Source organism: Hypanus sabinus, chromosome 7 (assembly GCF_030144855.1).
Source record: "Hypanus sabinus isolate sHypSab1 chromosome 7, sHypSab1.hap1, whole genome shotgun sequence".
NCBI lineage: Eukaryota > Metazoa > Chordata > Chondrichthyes > Myliobatiformes > Dasyatidae > Hypanus > Hypanus sabinus.
Genome location: NC_082712.1, coordinates 41,813,417 through 41,832,448, shown reverse-complemented (window position 1 = coordinate 41,832,448; position 19,032 = coordinate 41,813,417). Strand labels below are relative to the sequence as shown.

The 19,032-nt window shown below is 39.9% G+C and overlaps 1 long non-coding RNA gene across 2 annotated transcripts in view; it reads left to right on the top strand.

The window, feature by feature from the left end:
* Nucleotides 1-13,497, top strand: part of LOC132396315 (uncharacterized) — a 118,852-nt gene extending 105,355 nt beyond the window's left edge. Inside the window, exon 4 of one of the 2 annotated variants that reach the window (XR_009512947.1) lies at nucleotides 12,605-13,497. This is a non-coding gene — a long non-coding RNA (uncharacterized LOC132396315). Of the gene's footprint in view, nucleotides 1-3,769; nucleotides 3,891-12,604 lie in introns of those variants that run through there. The other variant, XR_009512946.1, reaches the window with a different exon arrangement.
* The last annotated feature ends 5,535 nt before the right edge of the window (nucleotides 13,498-19,032 follow it).

Genomic DNA, 19,032 nt, shown 5'->3' with positions numbered 1-19,032 from the left:
AGATGGTCTGCATCCCAGAGTGCTTAAGGAAGTAACCCAAGAAATAGTGGATGCATTAGTGATAATTTTTCAAAACTCCTTAGATTCTGGATTAGCTCCTGAGGATTGCAGGGTGGCTAATGTAACCCCACTTTTTAAAAAAGGAGGGAGAGAGAAACCGGGGAATTATAGATCAGTTAGTCTGACATCGGTGGTGGGGAAAATGCTAGAGTCGGTTATCAAACATGTGATAACAGCACATTTGGAAAGAGGTGAAATCATCGGACAAAGTCAGCATGGATTTGTGAAAGGAAAATCATGTCTGATGAATCTTATAGAATTTTTTGAAGATGTAACTGGTAGAGTGGATAGGGGAGAGCCAGTGGATGTGGTATATTTAGATTTTCAAAAGGCTTTTGACAAGGTCCCACACAGGAGATTAGTGTGCAAACTTAAAGCACACAGTATTGAGGGTATGGTATAGATGTGGATAGAGAATTGGTTGGCAGACAGGAAGCAAAGAGTGGGAGTAAACGGGACCTTTTCAGAATGGCAGGCAGTGACTAGTGGGGTACCGCAAGGCTCAGTACTGGGACCCCAGTTGTTTACAATATATATTAATGATTTAGACAAGGGAATTAAATGCAGCATCTCCAAGTTTGTGGATGACACAAAGCTAGGTGGCGGTGTTAGCTGTGAGGAGGATGCTAAGAGGATGCAGGGTGACTTGGATAGGTTGGGTGAGTGGGCAAATTCATGGCAGATGCAATTTAATGTGGATAAATGTGAGGTTATCCACTTTGGTTGCAAGAACAGGAAAACAGATTATTATCTGAATGGTGGCTGATTAGGAAAAGGGGAGATGCAACGAGACCTGGGTGTCATTGTACATCAGTCATTGAAGGTGGGCATGCAGGTACAGCAGGCGGTGAAAAAGGCAAATGGTATGTTGGCATTCATAGCAAAAGGATTTGAGTACAGGAGCAGGGAGGTTCTACTGCAGTTGTACAAGGCCTTGGTGAGACCGCACCTAGAATATTGTGTGCGGTTTTGATCTCCTAATCTGAGGAAAGACATTCCTGCCATAGAGGGAGTACAGAGAAGGTTCACCAGATTGATTCCTGGGATGGCAGGACTTTCATATGAAGAAAAACTGGATCGACTAGGCTTATACTCACTGGAATTTAGAAGATTGAGGGGGGAATCTTATTGAAACGTATAAAATTCTAAAGGGATTGGACAGGTGAGATGCAGGAAGATTGTTTCCGATATTGGGGAAGTCCAGAACGAGGGGTCACAGTTTAAGGATAAAGGGGAAGCCTTTTAGGACCAAGATGAGGAAAAACTTCTTCAAACAGAGAGTGGTGAATCTGTGGAATTCTCTGCCACAGGAAACAGTTGTGGCCGGTTCATTGGCTATAATTAAGAGGAAGTTAGATATGGCCCTTGTGGCTAAAGGGATCAGGGGTTATGGAGAGAAAGCAGGTACAGGGTTCTGAGTTGGATGATCAGCCATGATCATACTGAATGGCGGTGCAGGCTCGAAGGGCCGAATGGCCTACTCCTGCAACTATTTTGTATGTTTCTGTATGAAAGGGGAAAGATTTAATAGGAACCTAGGGGCAACTTATTCCCACTCAGAGACTGATCAGCAGACAAAACAAACTGCCAGAGGAGGTGGTCACATTAACAACATTTAAGATGGGTTCCTTACCTTTTTTGTACCATAGTGCAAAGCCATTAAAGAAGGAGTCTGTGGACTCCAAGTTGCGAACCCCTGATATAAAGGGATGGTTATATAGACAGGAAGCATTGAGAAGAGTATGGGTCAAAAATGGGAAAATGGGACTATTTCAGATGGAGATCTTGATCAGCATCAACCAATTAGGCCAAAGGGCCTGTTTCCATCCTATATGGCTCTAAGTGATTTTTTTTTAAGCTGTTACCAATATCTTGCATCTCATGGAGAATACCGTACACTACTCAGAATCGAAGAAATGAAGCAGCCTCATCCAAAGAATGGCATCTCCTCTAGTGCCCCAAGAATCGCAGACCCACTTGAGTATACGATGTTAAGAATTTTTGTCAGACCCATTCACCTAGTGCCAGGTCATTAGCTCTTGTGGAACTGTGACTTCTATAGACCTAGTAAAGCAAAGGGCATTGGCCAAATGGTATAGTAAAATTCAATTACCTAGTTTGTTGAGGTGGAATTGATTATTTTTAAGATCTCGTGCTTTGAATTGCAGCCCATTGCAGTTTCACTCATTAAGACTAACACACCTTGACCTTGCCTCTTCTTGGCACTGCAAATAACATGCAGACCCCAAACTCGAGTTGCTTCAATGGGAATTGCACTTGTAGAATGGTTACCGACAACACAGTGGAACAGCTCCAGCCACCAAGGTTCAGCCCTGCCTGTGTGGATTTATCATGTTCTCCCTGTGACCACATAGGTGCTCTGGGTTCCCCTCACACCCCAGCAGTGTGTGGATTGGTAGCTAACTGGCCAGCATAGCATGCACATGAGTGGTGGAATCTGTGGGATGGGATGTGATGGGAATGTGGAGAGAATAAACTGTGCTGTGAGGGTGCATCTGCAGTCACCCTACCCCATAATTTTCTGACTATCTTCAGAGCTGCAGAGGGTTGTGAACTTTGCCAGCTTCATGATGGACTGTATTATATATATATATTTATTAGTGAACAATAAATGAATGATAAACAAGCCTCGCTATATGAGCCCTAGGCAGTATTTATCCTATTCCAGCCAAGAACAATGGAAACTCAGCATTAGGCCAAAATGCAGAAAAATGAAGTGAAGATTCCATGGCTGTATCCAACAGATTTGCAGCTGAGTTACAGTGACCAAAAAGGCAAAGCAAATTTCAGAACAATCTCAAGCACTGAAATTTAAAAAAAAACAGCCTATGTAAAATAAATACAAACAGTATCAAAACTCCTTAATAAATATGCTAAGTATTTTTTTAAAAATATTTCAGTCATTGTCAAGAAAAGAAAATCAGATGTAATGTAAGTGTTTGAAAACTCACCTGATTTAAGCCAATTTCAGACATTGGAAACATTGTTTTTCTCCAATGGAATTTGTCACCTTCAATTTTTGACTTTTGAATATTTGAATACTGTCAGTGATAGTGATTTTTAAACAAATATCCTTTTGGCAACTGAGCTCTACCACATTAGAATTAACAGCTTGTTGCTTTGAACACATCCTAAGGCTAGGCAGATGCTTGTTATCTATCTTAAGGGCCAATTCTTGCATATAAATAAGGAAAATATAACAGCGCCTTCAAACATTGCAGCAATAACATCTGATTGGGAAGTATTGGAGCACTTCATGCACTGGCACAGCAGAGCTTCGTTTTACTGTGTTGAGGAAGGTGGCAGATTCTGATAGCAACATTTTATATCAGCACATACAATATAATTAAGCCACCCACACTTCTGTTGGTAGGAACTAATCAAATATACCACCTTAACAAGTGAGAATAAGCTCTTTGTATATGCTAATTTATTTTAACAAATGCTCTTGAGATACAGCATGTTCTGATAGCAATAAAGATTGCAAAATGGAGGCAATGTAAATTGAAGTGGTGAGCATGGTTTCTGGGATGGATTTTGTTTAATTCAGTAAAAAAACTGTGAAATAACATGTTTCCTTTGTCATGAAGCATATACAGGTTGCAGAAGGACGCATGCATGAATTATATGTTCTAAACAAAATCAATAAAGCTCCAAGATTTTAAAACATGCACAATATTGTTAAAAGTAGATTGACTGACTCAGACAACAAACAAAATGGAATGCCATAAATAAAGTTCAAATCGTATCAGGGGAACCTTGTGGAATGAAGTAATCATTCATGGAGGATTGGAGAATCCCAATAGTTCTACCAGCACAAATGCTGAACAGATCAATATTAGGGTAAGGAACATTTATCAGTGGGAGATGTTTTCAGAACATTTAAAGAAGATTTAAGGTATTGTTCATAATACTCATCTTGATGAACTTGCTACTCATAGTTACATTAATTCAGATAAATAAAATCCTATCGCCATTTATAGCCTTTCCAACTCACCTTGAATAAACTTGCTCATGAAACAATCCTATTTCTGGTACAAAACATTGATTATAGAAGCTCAATATAAAGGGGGAGCAATTAAAGGTAATCAAATAATGTTCCAATACTCTGCTCTTTGATTATTCAGTAATCCTAATGGTTCAGGGTATGGCTCATTGGGTGTAGATTCCTATACTCCCTTTAACACCCTTTTACACACTTGGACCACTGTTCCTATACTCTCTTCAACACACTGGGACTCTGGTTTCAGGACTCCCTTTAAAACAACGTGTTCTTTTCACCAAACTGGAACCTGGTTTTTGCACTGCCGTTAAGACAACATGTCCCTTTAAAAAATGCTCTTATTTCAGTGCTCCCTTTAACATACCATGTCCCTGTTTCAAGCTTTCTCTTTAACATACTCAGTCTCTCAGTCCTGCATTTTCTTTAGCATATCCAATCCCTGGTTCCTGCATTCCCTTTAACATACTCGGTCCCTCGTTCCTGCATTCTCTTTAACATATCTAATCCCTGATTTCTGCATTCCCTCTAACATACTGGGTCCCTGGTTTGTGCATTCCCTGTAAAATACCAGGTATCTAGTTTGTGCATTCCTTTTAAAATACTGGGCCCCTGGATTCTGAATTCCCTTTGAAATACCAGGTGTCTGGTTTGTGCATTCCCTTTAACATACCGGGCCCCTGGTTTGTGCATTCCCTTTAACATACCGGGCCCCTGGTTTGTGCATTCCTTTTAACATACTGGGCCCCTGGTTTGTGCATTCCCTTTGAAATACCGGGCCCCTGGTTTGTGCATTCCCTTTAACATACCGGGCCCCTGGTTTGTGCATTCCCTTTAACATACCGGGCCCCTGGTTTGTGCATTCCCTTTAACATACCGGGCCCCTGGTTTGTGCATTCCCTTTAACATATCAGGCCCCTGGTTCTTTCCTTCTCTTTCACGAAGCAGGGCCCTGGGAACCTGATTCCTGTACTCCCTTTAAACACAGAGAGTGTTGACTGTGTTGTCCTCAACACATCAGGGTTCCAGTTCTCGTGCCCTCTTTTATGGAATAGGATCCAGATTGTTGTGCTCTCTTAAATACACAGGCTCCGGTTTTGTGCTCCCTTTAACACACTAGAACCCCGGTTCACATGTTTTCTTTAATTCCCAAAGGCTCTGGTTACTATGTTACCTTGAATCTCAGATAATTTTGTTTCCCACATTTTCTTGAAACACAATGGGACCCTGATGTCTGAGCTCTTTTTAAGCTCACCAGGACACCTTTTCCCACATTCCCATTAAACTTATCAGGTTCACTGGAAAAATCTATTGTACTACTAGGTAACATCTTTTAAAAAAGCGTGTTGGAGTACTAATTGGAATTATAAGTAATAGTCTAGAAAATCGTCCAGACTGGCCCCACCAAGAATTCTGAGTAACAGAAATTTCCTGTACAAATTTTAAGGCAATAGGAATCCTACCAAATGGAGTTGCTAAAGATCGAACTGTACACTGTGTTGCCAGGTTTTGGGAAGCAGCTTGTTGCTCTTTAGGATGATCTCTAAGGTAAAGTACATGGAAATTAGTCAAGGTGGTGTAATGCATGCTGGGATCTCCTTGCTCTCTGGGGCCTGGATGTTTCCCTGCCATCATAACAATCAGCAGGTTGCCTAGAGTTTTATCTGGGGCTATACAGATCTCTTAGTGTTATCAACTCGAATTATATAGAAAAAATAGAGAAAAAGAAAAGAGAAAAGCAAAAAAAAAAGATACATTTTGTCCACCATAGCCATCTGGATCTTCTGGTTGGCTGCCATTTTAATTCCTCTCCTCATCCCCACACCAGCATGACTGTCCTCTGTCAGGATGAGGCCAAGACCAAACAAAAGGAACTGTACCTCCTATTCTACTTGGACAATTAACAATGCAATGGTGTGAATATTGAATTCTCTAATGTCAGGAAAACTGCACCCCATTTATCTCTTTTTTATCTCCAGCACTCACCCCCCCCCATCACCTAGTTCTTTCCCCTCCTCTACCAACTCTCCTTCCACAAAGTCCTCTTCCTCTCACCATTCCCATCTTCCCTACCCCTCTCCATTATTTGCTTCCAAGAAGTGGTACTAACATGAATAGAAAATTGGTTGGCAGACAGGAAACAAAGAGTAGGGATTAACAGGTCCTTTTCAGAATGGCAGGCAGTGACTAGTGGGGCACCGCAAGGCTCAGTGCTGGGACCACAGCTGTTTACAATATACGTTAATGACTTAGATGAAGGGATTAAAAGTAACATTAGCAAATTTGCAGATGACACAAAGCTGGGTGGCAGTGTGAAATATGAGGAGGATGTTATGAGAATGCAGGGTGACTTGGACAGGTTGGGTGAGTGGGCAGATGCAGTTTAATGTGGATAAATGTGAGGTTATCCACTTTGGTGGCAAAAACAGGAAGGCAGATTACTATCTGAATGGTGTCAAGTTAGGAAAAGGGGGAAGTACAACGAAATCTGGGTATTCTTGTACATCAGTCACTGAAAGTAAGCATGCAGGTACAGCAGGCAGTAAAGAAAGCTAATGGCATGTTGGTTTTCATAACAAAGGGAGTTAAGTACCTGTATAGGAGCAAAGAGGTCCTTCTGCAGTTGTACAGGGCCCTGCTGAGACCACACCTGGTGTATTGTGTTCAGTTTTGGTCTCCATATTTGAGGAAGGACATTCTTGCTATAGAGGGAATGCAGCGTAGGCTCACAAGGTTAATTCCCAGGATGGCGGGACTGCCATATGTTGAAAGATTGGAGTGACTAGGCTTGTATACACTGGAATTTAGAAGGATGAGAGGGGATCTGATTGAAGCATATAAGATTATTAAGGGTTTGGACATGCAAGAGGCAGGAAACATGTTCCCAATGTTGGGGGAGTCCAGAACCAGAGGCCACAGTTTAAGAATAAGGGATAGGCCATTTAGAACAAAGTTCAGGAAAAACTTTTTCACCCAGAGAGTTGTGGATCTGTGGAATGCTCTGCCTCAGAAGGCAGTGGAGGCCAATTCTCTGGATGCTTTCAAGAAAGAGTTAGAGCTCTTAAAGATAGTGAAGGGATATGGGGAGAAGGCAGGAACAGGGGACTGATTGTGGATGATCAGCCATGATCACATTGAATGGCGGTACTGGCTTGAAGGGCCAAATGGCCTACTCCTGCACCTATTGTCTATTATCTATGTCCACCTTCCCTCCCTATCAGGTTCCATAATCTGCAGGCCCTCATTACATAGAAAACATACAATACAATACAGGTCCTTTGGCCCACAAAGCTGTGCCAAGCATGTCCCTACCTAGGCTTTACCCATAGCCCTCTATTTTCTAAGCTCTATGTAGCTCCATCACACTGAGCACTGGATCCCCACAAGGCTGTATGCTCTAATCTACTTTTTGGGCCATGTGTTCCCTCATCCCTGGCCACAGTTATCTCTTAGCTAGCCTCTCATTAACAGACCATTATCTTCTTACTTGGCTACATTCTTAAGTCACTGATGTGTTCAATAGTACAGAGGCAATACAGAGATTTCATTCTCCTACTAAATTGGATACATACATAGCAAATAGCAAACACAAAGCTGACTACATAGTTTTGGTTACACAGCAAACAATGCAACTTTATACTCCAATAAGACCAGATCATTTTTGAGGTGGAGATAGATAAGTATTTGAAATATGGGAGAATTAAGGGTTAAAGGGAACTGCCACAAAAGAGGAGTCGAGGCTAACATACATCCATCATGATCATAATGAATAGTGGGGCAGGCTTGGGGTGGGGACTGCTAGTGGCCTCATCCAGCTCTCCATAGAGTGGATAGCCAGCACCTATCCACTCTGTGGGTGGGAATGGCGAATATGAGAGGGCATAATTTTAAGGCGATTGGAGGAAGGTAAAGGGGAGATAACAGAGGTAGGTTTTTTACACAGAGACTGGTAAGTGTGTGGAATGCATTGCTGGGGTGATGGTAGAGGCAGATACATTAGGGACATTTAAAAGACTCTTCAATAGGTACATGAATGAATGAAAAATGGAGGACTTTGCAAGAAGGAAAAGTTAGACTGAGTTTGGAGTAGGTTAAAAGGTTTGGCACAATGTAATGGGGTGAAGGACCTGTACAGTGATATACTGTTCTATGTAACAGTATATCAATTCTGGTTAATTGGGACATATCAGAACCAGTATATTTTGGCCCAATTAAGCGGCTGCCCAAATCATCCAAAGTTAAAAAGGTATAAAAAACAAACTACTGTTCGAGTAACAAATTATGTATTTAAATGAAATGCAGAACAATTTAGAACAATATCAATATTATTGCAGTATTATATAATTGTGTATTCGTAATGTTTACCAATGGAGGACTTCGAGTGTATGCTGGTACGGTACTTGACTAGTGATACTTCTTGGACCCTTGTAGCATCAAGGTTCAACACTTTTTCCAATTTCCAACAAATTCTTTTTATCAGTTCCCGATATATTTGAACAACAGAACACAGTTATGTGACCATTGTTTTCTTGGAACTTGATAGTTTTTTGTGCTTGTAGCACAGGGAACCATTCAGCATGACATGATAAAAAGAGGCCTATTTCATTGGCATTATAGATAACAACCGCACAAAATTTTTGAAGGAAGTTCAAGAGTTTTGTAGACTTCCATGTTTTTGCAGTTTTAGCATCAGCGCTACCTTTTTCACTGTGTGCTTTCTCGAATTTATTCTGGTGGCTGCAATTCCATCTAGTCAACCCACCATCTGTTGCCTTAAAATCATCATGACCCAGCTTCCTAGCTAGTTCCCTTGACTTATCTTTTAATATTGGTCCACTGACATGCACATCTCCTCCGGTTACAATGGAAGTCATCATTTGAGGGCCTCTTCAACATCTGGATCCTTACCTTCACACTTCTGTTTTAGGATGTTCCTTGTTGTCCCTCACACAATGCCCATTATTCTTGCAGTCTGTCTTGCTGATATACCAAGTGTGTGGCACTCCAGTTAACTCTGACAATTAGTGATTTTAAGCGGATGGCCTTTAATTTGGTCCAGTGGGTATTTTATTTTGGCCAGTGTTAAATCTTTTCATGACAAGGGTCTCAAAAATGTTTTAAAAGTCAAAATTTTAAAAAAAAATCAAAAATCGCTGCATTTTGAATTGGCACCTGTAAGCCAAAATAGATAACGTAACACAAAAGGCACACATCTGACGCAACTGTTCGCTCTAACCACGGTGTAGTGTCTAACAGCCACACAAGTGCAGGAACTGACTGTGGCATAGAGTCCCAAATAATTTAAGGGAATCCCAGCTATATTCTTGATTTGTTTTTGTTCTTTGAGAGTTGTCCCAAAGAAGCAGCTGCCCCAATTAACTGATCACCCAATTAACTTGGATCCACAGTACTTTCTTGTGTTCTTATGTGTTCAAATAGTTGGAACTTACATGATGAGCTAAGTGCTCATTACCCAATGGATTAATACAAAGAAACAGGTCCACAATGTTTTTCTCGGGCATCTCAGGAAAATTAGATAATAAAGGGTTAATGAAATGTCTAATTTGAAGGTATGTAAAGAAATGGGTGTTAGGTAGATTAAACTTAACAGCCAGTTGTTGAAAAGTTGCAAAACGATTATCAATGAAAAAATCTTCAAAACACCTAATGTCCTTTCTATACCAATCATGAAATGTTGAGTCTTGCATAGAAGGTAGGAAAAGATGATTATGTAAGATAGGGCTAGAGAGAGAGAAACCATGAAGGCCATTATATTTTCTAAACTGAACCCATATTCTCAGAGTATGTCTAACAAGAGGATTAACAATTAGTCTAGGCAAGTGACAAGGAAGTGCAGATCCAAGAAGTGCAGAAATAGAGAGATCCTTAATAGAGTGCCCAATAATATAAATAGAAGTTAGGCAAAGCCATACCACCTTTTTTAGATCTTTGAAGGTAAACCTTATTGAGTCTAGAACGTTTGCCCTTCCATAGATAGGACAAAATTATGGAATCTAACGAATCAAAAAAAAGCTTTAGAAATAAAAATTGGTAAAGACTGAAATAAGTATAAAAATTTAGGAAGGATATACATTTTAATAACATTAATTCGACTTACCAGAGACACAGATAGGGGTGACCATTGTGTCAAACTCTGTTTTGTAGGAATTAAAAGATTAGCAAAATTTTCTTGATAAAGATTCTTGCAGTTCCTTGTTACTGTAATACCAAGGTAAGTAAATTGATTATTAACCACTTTAAAAGGGAGGTCATGAAATACTAATGCTTGTGCTTCTCTATTAATTGGTTAGAGTTCACTGTTATGTAAATTAAGTTTATAACCAGAAAGCCGGCTGAATTGATTAAGAAGTAAAAACATTGGAGATAAGGAACTGGACGGATTTGATACAAAAAGTAAAAGATTGTCGGCATAAAGAGAAACTTTATGTTCAACACCTCCCCTCCAAATCCCCGTCAGTTCAGGACAGCTTTGAAACGCAATCACCAGTGGCTGTATAGCCAAATCAAAAAGGAAGGGACTTAAAGGGCATCCTTGACGGGTGCCACGTTTAACGCTGAAAGACTGGGATTGCTGAGAGTTAGTCAAAACAGAAGCAGTGGGGCATAAGTATAACAATTTAATCCAAGAAATAAAACTTTGTCCAAAATCAAACGTTTCTAAAACCGCAAAAAGGTAATTCCACTCCAACCGATCAAACGCTTTCTCTGCATCAAGAGAAATGACACATTCAGGAGTCCCAATTGAGGGTGAATATAAGATATTAAATAGGTGCTGTATATTAAAAAAGGGAAGACGATTTTTAATAAAACTGGTTTGGTCATCAGAAATAATAGAAAGTAAAATATTCTCCAATCTACAAGCCAAAATTTTAACATCAACATTTAACAAAGAAATCGGCCTATACGAAGAATACTCTGTTGGATCTTTACCTTGTTTGGCTAAAAGAATAATATATGCCTCAAATAATACAACCTCTATCTTAACTATACATATAGACTTGGCCTCCACAGATGCCTGTGGCAAAGAATTCCACAGATTCACTACCCTTTAGCTAAAGAAATTTCTCCTCATCTCCATTCTAAAAGGATGACTCTCTGTTCTGAGGCTGTGTCCTCTGGTCTTAGGCTACACCACTGTAGAAAACATCCTCACTTCTATTTCGGGGGTTCTGTATACAACTCCCAGCAAAGTCTTTTCATGCTTTCAGTTCCTATCACTAATGATTCAACACCTTCCACCACTATGTCACCTCTTTCTAATGATTTAATTTCATTGCTTTACTAACAGAGCTACACCACCCATTCTGCCTTCCTGCCTATCCTTTCGATACAATGTGTATCCTTGGACATTATGCTCTCAGCTATAATCTCTCTGCCATGATTCTGTGATGTCTATAACATCACTCCTGCCAATCTGCAACTGTGCACTTTTCTCTGAAAAGAGTGCAGGGAAAAGTTACATGGATATTGCTCGCACTTGAGAACTTGATTTACAGATGCAGGTTGAATAGGTTAAGACTTTATTCCCTGGAACACAGGAGAATAAGGAGTGATTTGATCGAGGCATACAAAATTATGAGGGGTACAGAAAAGGTGAATGTTTAGGCAATCTCCCCTCAGGTTGGGTGAGAATAGAACAAGAGGTCATAAATATTCAAGAGGAATTGGGGGGTTAACTTCTTATCTCAGAGGGCAGTGCAAGTGTGGAATGAGCTGCTAGCGGAAGTGGCAGATACAGGTGCAATTGTAACATTAAAGAGAAGTTTGGATATACACATGAATGAAAAGGTATGAAGGACAATGGTCCAGGTACAGGTTGATGGGACTAGGCAACCATGCTAGCATGGACTAGATGGGCTGAAGGTCTCATTTTTGTCCTGTAGTGGTCTATGACTAAATATAGTTTTAATCATTTTTATTTGTTCTACTCTGTTCACTCACTGAGTTAGTGGTGAACACGTGACAATTATTGGATTTTTTTTTGCAAGCTGACAATCAGTTTAGCTGCAAATTCTCTGGAGGTGAAAGCTGGTATTTTTTCCCTTATATTTCCAATTTCAACATATGCTTTTGAATCCAAATTCATATGTAGCTTTCACCATTCATCCTTCACAGCTCAAAGCATGGGGTTCCATCTGTTTCTGGAATGCCCTGTCATACAGAGTGTATATTATCTACTGCCATGTGCTTTAATGTGCTCAAGTGAACTGGAATGATATCTGCAATTATAAATATGAAAAATAAACAGTATATATTGGGAATAATGTGCTGGCAGATTGTGTGACAAACAGAATTTATTACAAACATTTTGTTACATCATCATCAACGTTGATGCGTGATGCCTCAACACATAAGAGAACACCTATTATTTTTAAGTGCTACATTCCGATCATTATTTTATTACATGTCTTCTATTACACCAGCCCTGTAGTAATATTTTGGAACATAAATATACAGAGTCTTAACTTGTTCATCTCAATTTCCCTTCTTTTTTTTCTGCAGGAGATGTTAATCCATTTAGAATAAATGAAGAAGAAAGTTATTTCAAACAAATATTTTATGAAGTGATCTGCATACTGTATATTCCCTAACTTCAAAACTGGTTAAAATAAAACATATGGATATATCCTCACGTTTCCAATGTTTATATTTGAGATGTTCAAGAACACTGATCCCATTCGTAACCAGACCTTTGTGAAGGCTAATCGTTTCAGTCTCTGTTACTTCTGCTGAAAGCCTACTTAACGCATTCATCTCTCCATGGAAATAACTGGATTGCTCTAATCTCTAGTGCCATTTACATCTACCCAACTTACACTTCTGAACATTCGAAACACTAATGGGCAATCGGTATATTGTATAAAGTTAATCTATCCATTCCTTCTGAAGAGAATTCCTTTTGATACTGATTGATTTCTTTTTGATTAGAAGCCAAGTATTTCAGAGAAAAGCATGGTATTTTGATTTTGTGAGAGCAAGCATGACTACAGGGAAGGCATTTAGATTTTTGTTCAAAAATGTCAAAAGTGTATGACCATATTGCTACATGTTTTAACCATATCTGGAGTTTATTGTTTCTAAATTCCATGACAATATAGTAAGATTTGACTATCTTAGTTGAAACAACCATCTATTGCTAGGCATAAAACATCTGTTTCATTAACCAGACTGCACACAGATTTCTTTTGCCTGGATACTGCAGAGAAATGTATTAAATATACATTCTAAAAAAATCACAGTGGAGAGCTGTAAGGACAACTGCCAGGCAGGCTGCAGTTGCAGATCGCCAGATGTATTTCACCTTATTGATTCTTTACCAGCTTTGTTTTCAGGTGTCTTTTTCTATGATCAAGTTCACCTTGTAAAATGACCTATTCACCTTACTACAATGTTTGTTGTGCAAGTCATCAGTATAGGCTGGCTATTTACTTATATATTAATGAATACACCATACACTCATTTACTATAATGCCAATAATCCTAGTGAAAGGTTTTTCACTAGTGACTGGTTATATAGTGTTGCGTTTTCTTGAATAGCCTGCTCATATTAGTAATGGTCAACTATTAAATTGCCATGAGCTTCATACATTTCTCAAACATTGGCTAGATTCCAGTTTTTGCTCAAAAATCTACATAAGTGCAAGAGGACATCTGCCGAGAAAGTGCTATTTTTCATAGTCAAAACCATCAATAATCTCTAATGCTTGAAGGGAAGACAATAAATCCTGCAGAATAGCAAATATTATTGCTCAGCTGACCTCCTAGCTGTGGGGCACTGGGGCCCCAGCTTACACTACACAGTGTGTTGCCCAAAATATATTTTGTTTTCATTTACTTTGTTAATTCTCATACCAGAAGAACTGGGCAGGCCTCTGTATTAAGTAACTTGTCCTTAGTCCAAGAGATGTGAACACCTTTTACTCATGAGAGTGCTTAATTCTCCCATTTGCCCTTGATAACAGGAGATAAGGAGAGGGTGCTGAGGAGATTCACCAAGATGGAACATAGAACATACAACATAGGAACAGGCTCTTTGATTCACAATATCTGTACTAATCACTATGCCAATTTAAGATAATCCCATCTGCCTGCCTGTCTGGTCGATATTCTTCCATCCCCTGCCTGGCTAAATTCTACATAAGTGTATCTATTCGCCTTCCAATGTTTCCTGTGACAGAGTGTTCCTCACCTATTCTTCTATGTGTAAAATAAATGCCTGATAAACCTATTTAAACATAACTCACCTGCTTAAATCTATACTGTATTGCAATTGACATTCATACCCTGATAAAAAGACCTCTTCTTATACATCTAGTGGCCACTTTATTAAGTACACCTGCTCGCTAACACAAATATCTAATCATCCAATCATGTAGCAGCAACTAATTTCATAAAAGCATGCATACATGGTCAAGAGGTTCAGTTACACAGACCAAGCATCAGCATGGGGAAGAAATATGATCCAAATGACTTTGACCATTGGTGCATCCCAAAGTGAACCACCTCACAGCTTTCCAATTAAACTTAATCTGTTATTTCTCTGTCTGAATTTGGAGGACTTTAGAGTCTTTGGTGGACTTCAGTTATGGGGAGAGATTGGTTAGGTTAGACTTGTTTTTTCTGGAACAATGGAAGATGAGAGGTGACTTAATAGGAGTATCTAAGATTATGAGATGTATAGGTAGGGTAAATAATTAAAATCTTTTTTTCCTATGGCAGTTGTTATCTAAAATTAGAGGGGAAAGGGTTATAATAAAAGGAAGAATATACAAAGGTGATTTGAAGTTACAGTTTTATTTCCATTCAAGGCAGTTATATCTGAAACACACTGCCAGAGAAGGTGGTGGAATCAGATACAATTGCTATGTATAAAAGATTGAAACTGAAACCTCAATAAGCAGGGTATAGAAGGAGATGGTTCTATTGTGGGCAAGTAGGATGAGTGTAGATGGGCTATCAGGAAGGTATGGACATGTTGGGTCAAAGCCCATTTCTGTGCTGTACAACTTTATAATAGCCCATGGTTTGGGATATCAGATTTTCATAGTATCCACACAAAATAAGCTTAAGCAATATCATACTACAGATTCTCCCACTGAAATTTAAAATACTTTTTCAATTCATGCAAACCTCTGTAAGTTTGAAAAAGGTTCTAATGCTCCATCCGTATAGGATGGATAAACTCTCCTTGGGCTTCCAGCTGGGTACAGGTATTGATTATAACCGATGTTTCAATGACAAACTCTGCCATCTTCTGGATCAAATTCTGGCATCATCCCTGTAGATTCTGGCAGAGTTTGTCATCGAAACGTCTATCATAATCGATACCTGTACCCGCTGGAAGCCCGAGAAGAGTTTACTCTGCAAACTTACTTAGGCATTCTTCAATCAGAGTATCAGAGGGATATTGGGGTTCGAGTCCAAAGGACACTCAAGGCTGCTGCGCAGGTTGACTCTGTGGTTAAGAAGGCATACAGTTCATTGGCCTTCATCAATTGTGGGATTGAGTTTAAGAGCCGAGAGGTAATGTTGCAGTTGTATAGGACCCTGGTCAGACCCCACTTGGAGTACTGTGCTCAGATCTGGTCGCCTCACTAAAGGAAGGATGTGGAAACCACAGAAAGGGTGCAGAGGAGATTTACAAGGATGTTGCCTGGATTGGGGAGCATGCCTTATGAGAATAGGTTGAGTGAACTCGGCCTTTTCTCCTTGGAGCGACAGAAAATGAGAGGTGACCTGATAGAGATGTACAAGATGATGAGAGGCATTGATTCTGTGGGTAGTCAGAGGCTATTTCCCAGGGCTGAAATGGCTAACACGAGAGGGCACAGTTTTAAGGTGCTTAGAAGTAGGTACAGAGGAGATGTCAGGGGTATGTTTTTTACACAGAGAGTGATGAATGCGTGGAATGGGCTGCCGGTGGTGGTGGTGAAGGCCAAAATGATAGGGACTTTTAAGAGACTCCTGGATAGGTACATGGAGCTTAGAAAAATAGAGGGCTATGGGTAACCCTAGGTAATTTCTCAGGTTAGGACATGTTCAGCACAGCTTTGTGGGCTAAAGGGCCTGTATTGTGTTGTAGGTGTTCTATGTTCCTATATCTATCCACAATTTTTTTTTCTGTGAAGAACAAAAGAACAAAATTCTCAGAAGAGATCTTTAGTAGAGAGGAAATATATGTCGCGACCATTATAAGACACATATTTGGGAAATGCAGAAACAAATTTGTGTTTTACTTAGGAAACAATGGTATAAACATGTGTACAGTTGAATGACAATAAACTGAACTTGAACTTCAACTTGAAATGCTTGGTGTCAATGAACTGCCAAGTTGGGAAAGACCTTGAGAATCCTAATGTACAGTGTCCTCTTTGCTGGCAATTTCCTGACTGCATTCAAATATTGTAATCTTCATGGAATCCTGTAGCAGACCACAAAGCCTCAGTATTCACCAGTACTTATGCTGAAAAATCTGCTTGCTCAGCCTGTACTAAGTTAGGTTAGACATGGGACTTTTATTTAATGGGAAGGAGCCTCAGCTTGCAAGCAAGCTGCTGATTGGATAATATGCCATTGAGAGCTTCAAAGCCAGGTAGAGGAATCAACGAGAAGCCCTACATAAGCAAAATTCACTACCTCACACACCTCAGAACCCAGAAAACCACTGTGAAGTAACCCTGACATCCAGCGTAATAAGTAAAAGAGGAATTGTCCATTTTATTTGAATTAATTGAGATCAGGTAAAGCTTTCACTGAGTTCTTATATGTTGAAAAGATTTCATTTTTGGTTTTCCAGTTTTCAACACATTTTATATGATTTTATTTGGGTTTTTTTAGGTTTTAAGGTTTTAGGTTTTAGGACCAAACCTTGGGTGAGCTGGTCATTGATGATCGGAAGTGAGGCTGTGCGCATGCTCCTGTTTACACCAACAACATTGAGGTCAAAAGGGTTAAAGGTTTCAAGTCCCAAGGAGGGAACATCACCAATTATCTTTCTAGAACCAGCTGCCATGGCCAAGAATGCTCACCAGTGCCCCTACTTCCTTTGCAGAGAGTTGAGGAAATACACTGCTCAGCACATCACGGAAACCAGCCACCTCTGCACGGACACCATCAAAACTTCTCACTGCCTTGGTAAAGTAGCCAACACAACCAAAGATTCCACCCATCCCAGACATTCTCTCTTTCCCCCTACCATCAGATAGAAGATTAAAAAGCCTGAAAGAATGTACACCAAGCTCAAAGAGAGCTTCTGGCACGCAGTTATAGCACAAGTGAATGGACACGTAGTGTGATAAGATGGACTCACCCTTACAACCACCCCCATTAGGGCCTTGACCTTTATTATCTGTCTGCATTGCACTTTCTCTGCTACTGCATTCTACTACTGTTAGACAAAGTCCATAAGACATAGGAGCAGAATTAGGCCATTCAGCCCAAGTCTTCTCTGCCATTCCATCATGGCTGATCCCGGATCCCACTCACCTCCATACACCTGCCTTCTCACCATATCCTTTGATGTCCTGACTGATCAGGACACTTTCCACTTCCAACTTAAATATATCCTTGGACTTGGCCTCCACCACAGTCTGTGGAAGAACATTCACAGATTCACTACTCTCTGGCTAAAAAAATTCCTCCTTACTGCTGTTCTAAAAGGTTTCTCCTCAATTTTGAGGCTGTGCCCTCTAGTTCTGGATAACACCACCCTAGAAAACATCCTCTCCTCATCCACCCTATCTAGTCCTTTCAACATTTGGTAGGTTTCAATGAGATCCCCTTGCATTTTTCTAAATTCCAGTGAATACGGGCACAGAGCTGCCAAATGCTCCTTATATGTTAACCCTTCATTCCTGGAATCATCCATGAAAGCCCATGAAGGGGAGGCTGGTTTCCATAATATGCTGAGCTGTGGTCCCATCTCTCCGCAGGGTCATTTGGTCACAGGCAGAGCAGATGCCATATGCAGCCAAGTTGCTCCAGATCTTAACTCTTTCATTCAACTGATGTCACAGAAACTATTCCACTACAAGTAACTCCTGGAATGAGGGAAACCCTGATCAAATGTATAATGATTCCAGTTGAAAATGCATTCTAGGAGACTCTTTAGAAAAAGATCATAGATATTTAGATCAATCTAAAAGCAGCCTATGATCTCAATGGACTTAAAGACTACAGAGAGCAAAATAGAGTGGGATATTGGTGTTTTTGTGCATGGACCACATGAAGTTAACAGGCAGCAGAGCAAATAGCTAGAGACACATGGGTTTACAACAAAAGAGTTGTAGTTTAGAAACAGGTTAGTATTATAACAGTTCTACAGGGTACTAGCAAAGCTATGTCTGCATGATTTTGGTCCACTTGTTTAAGAAGAAAAATCATTGGGCACAGTCCTAGATTCACTAGGCTTACTCCTGGGATGAAAGTGTGGTCCTATCACAAGTGCCTAAAGAAATTTGATCTGTTTTTATTTTGAGTTTCAAAGAATGAGAGGTGATCATATCTAAACATGGATGATCCTTAGCTGATGTAAGAGAGTGGAGGTTGAGATGTTTCCATTAAGGACAATCGTAGATGAGGGTACAGTTACCAAATTGATTAGTCAGCTCAAAAACATGTCCTCAAAATGGAACATAAAAGCTGCAATTGATCGCAGTTCAGGAGAAGCATATTTAAAAGGAGTATCTAGAATTTAGTGAGATGTCTGCCAGATGTTGCCGTTGGTTGCTGGCACCATCTTGCAAAATTCAAACTGAGATGTCCTGGAGCTTTACGCGAGGACGGCAGATCTCTATATAGAGTTTTCTATACCAGTGGATTGTGAGATTAGATTATTATAAGTATCGATTGGTAGGAGAAAGTTAATACATTTTTGGAACCTCAGGGAATTGAGGGCCATAGGGGATAGTTACGACGGGAAGGTGAGGTTG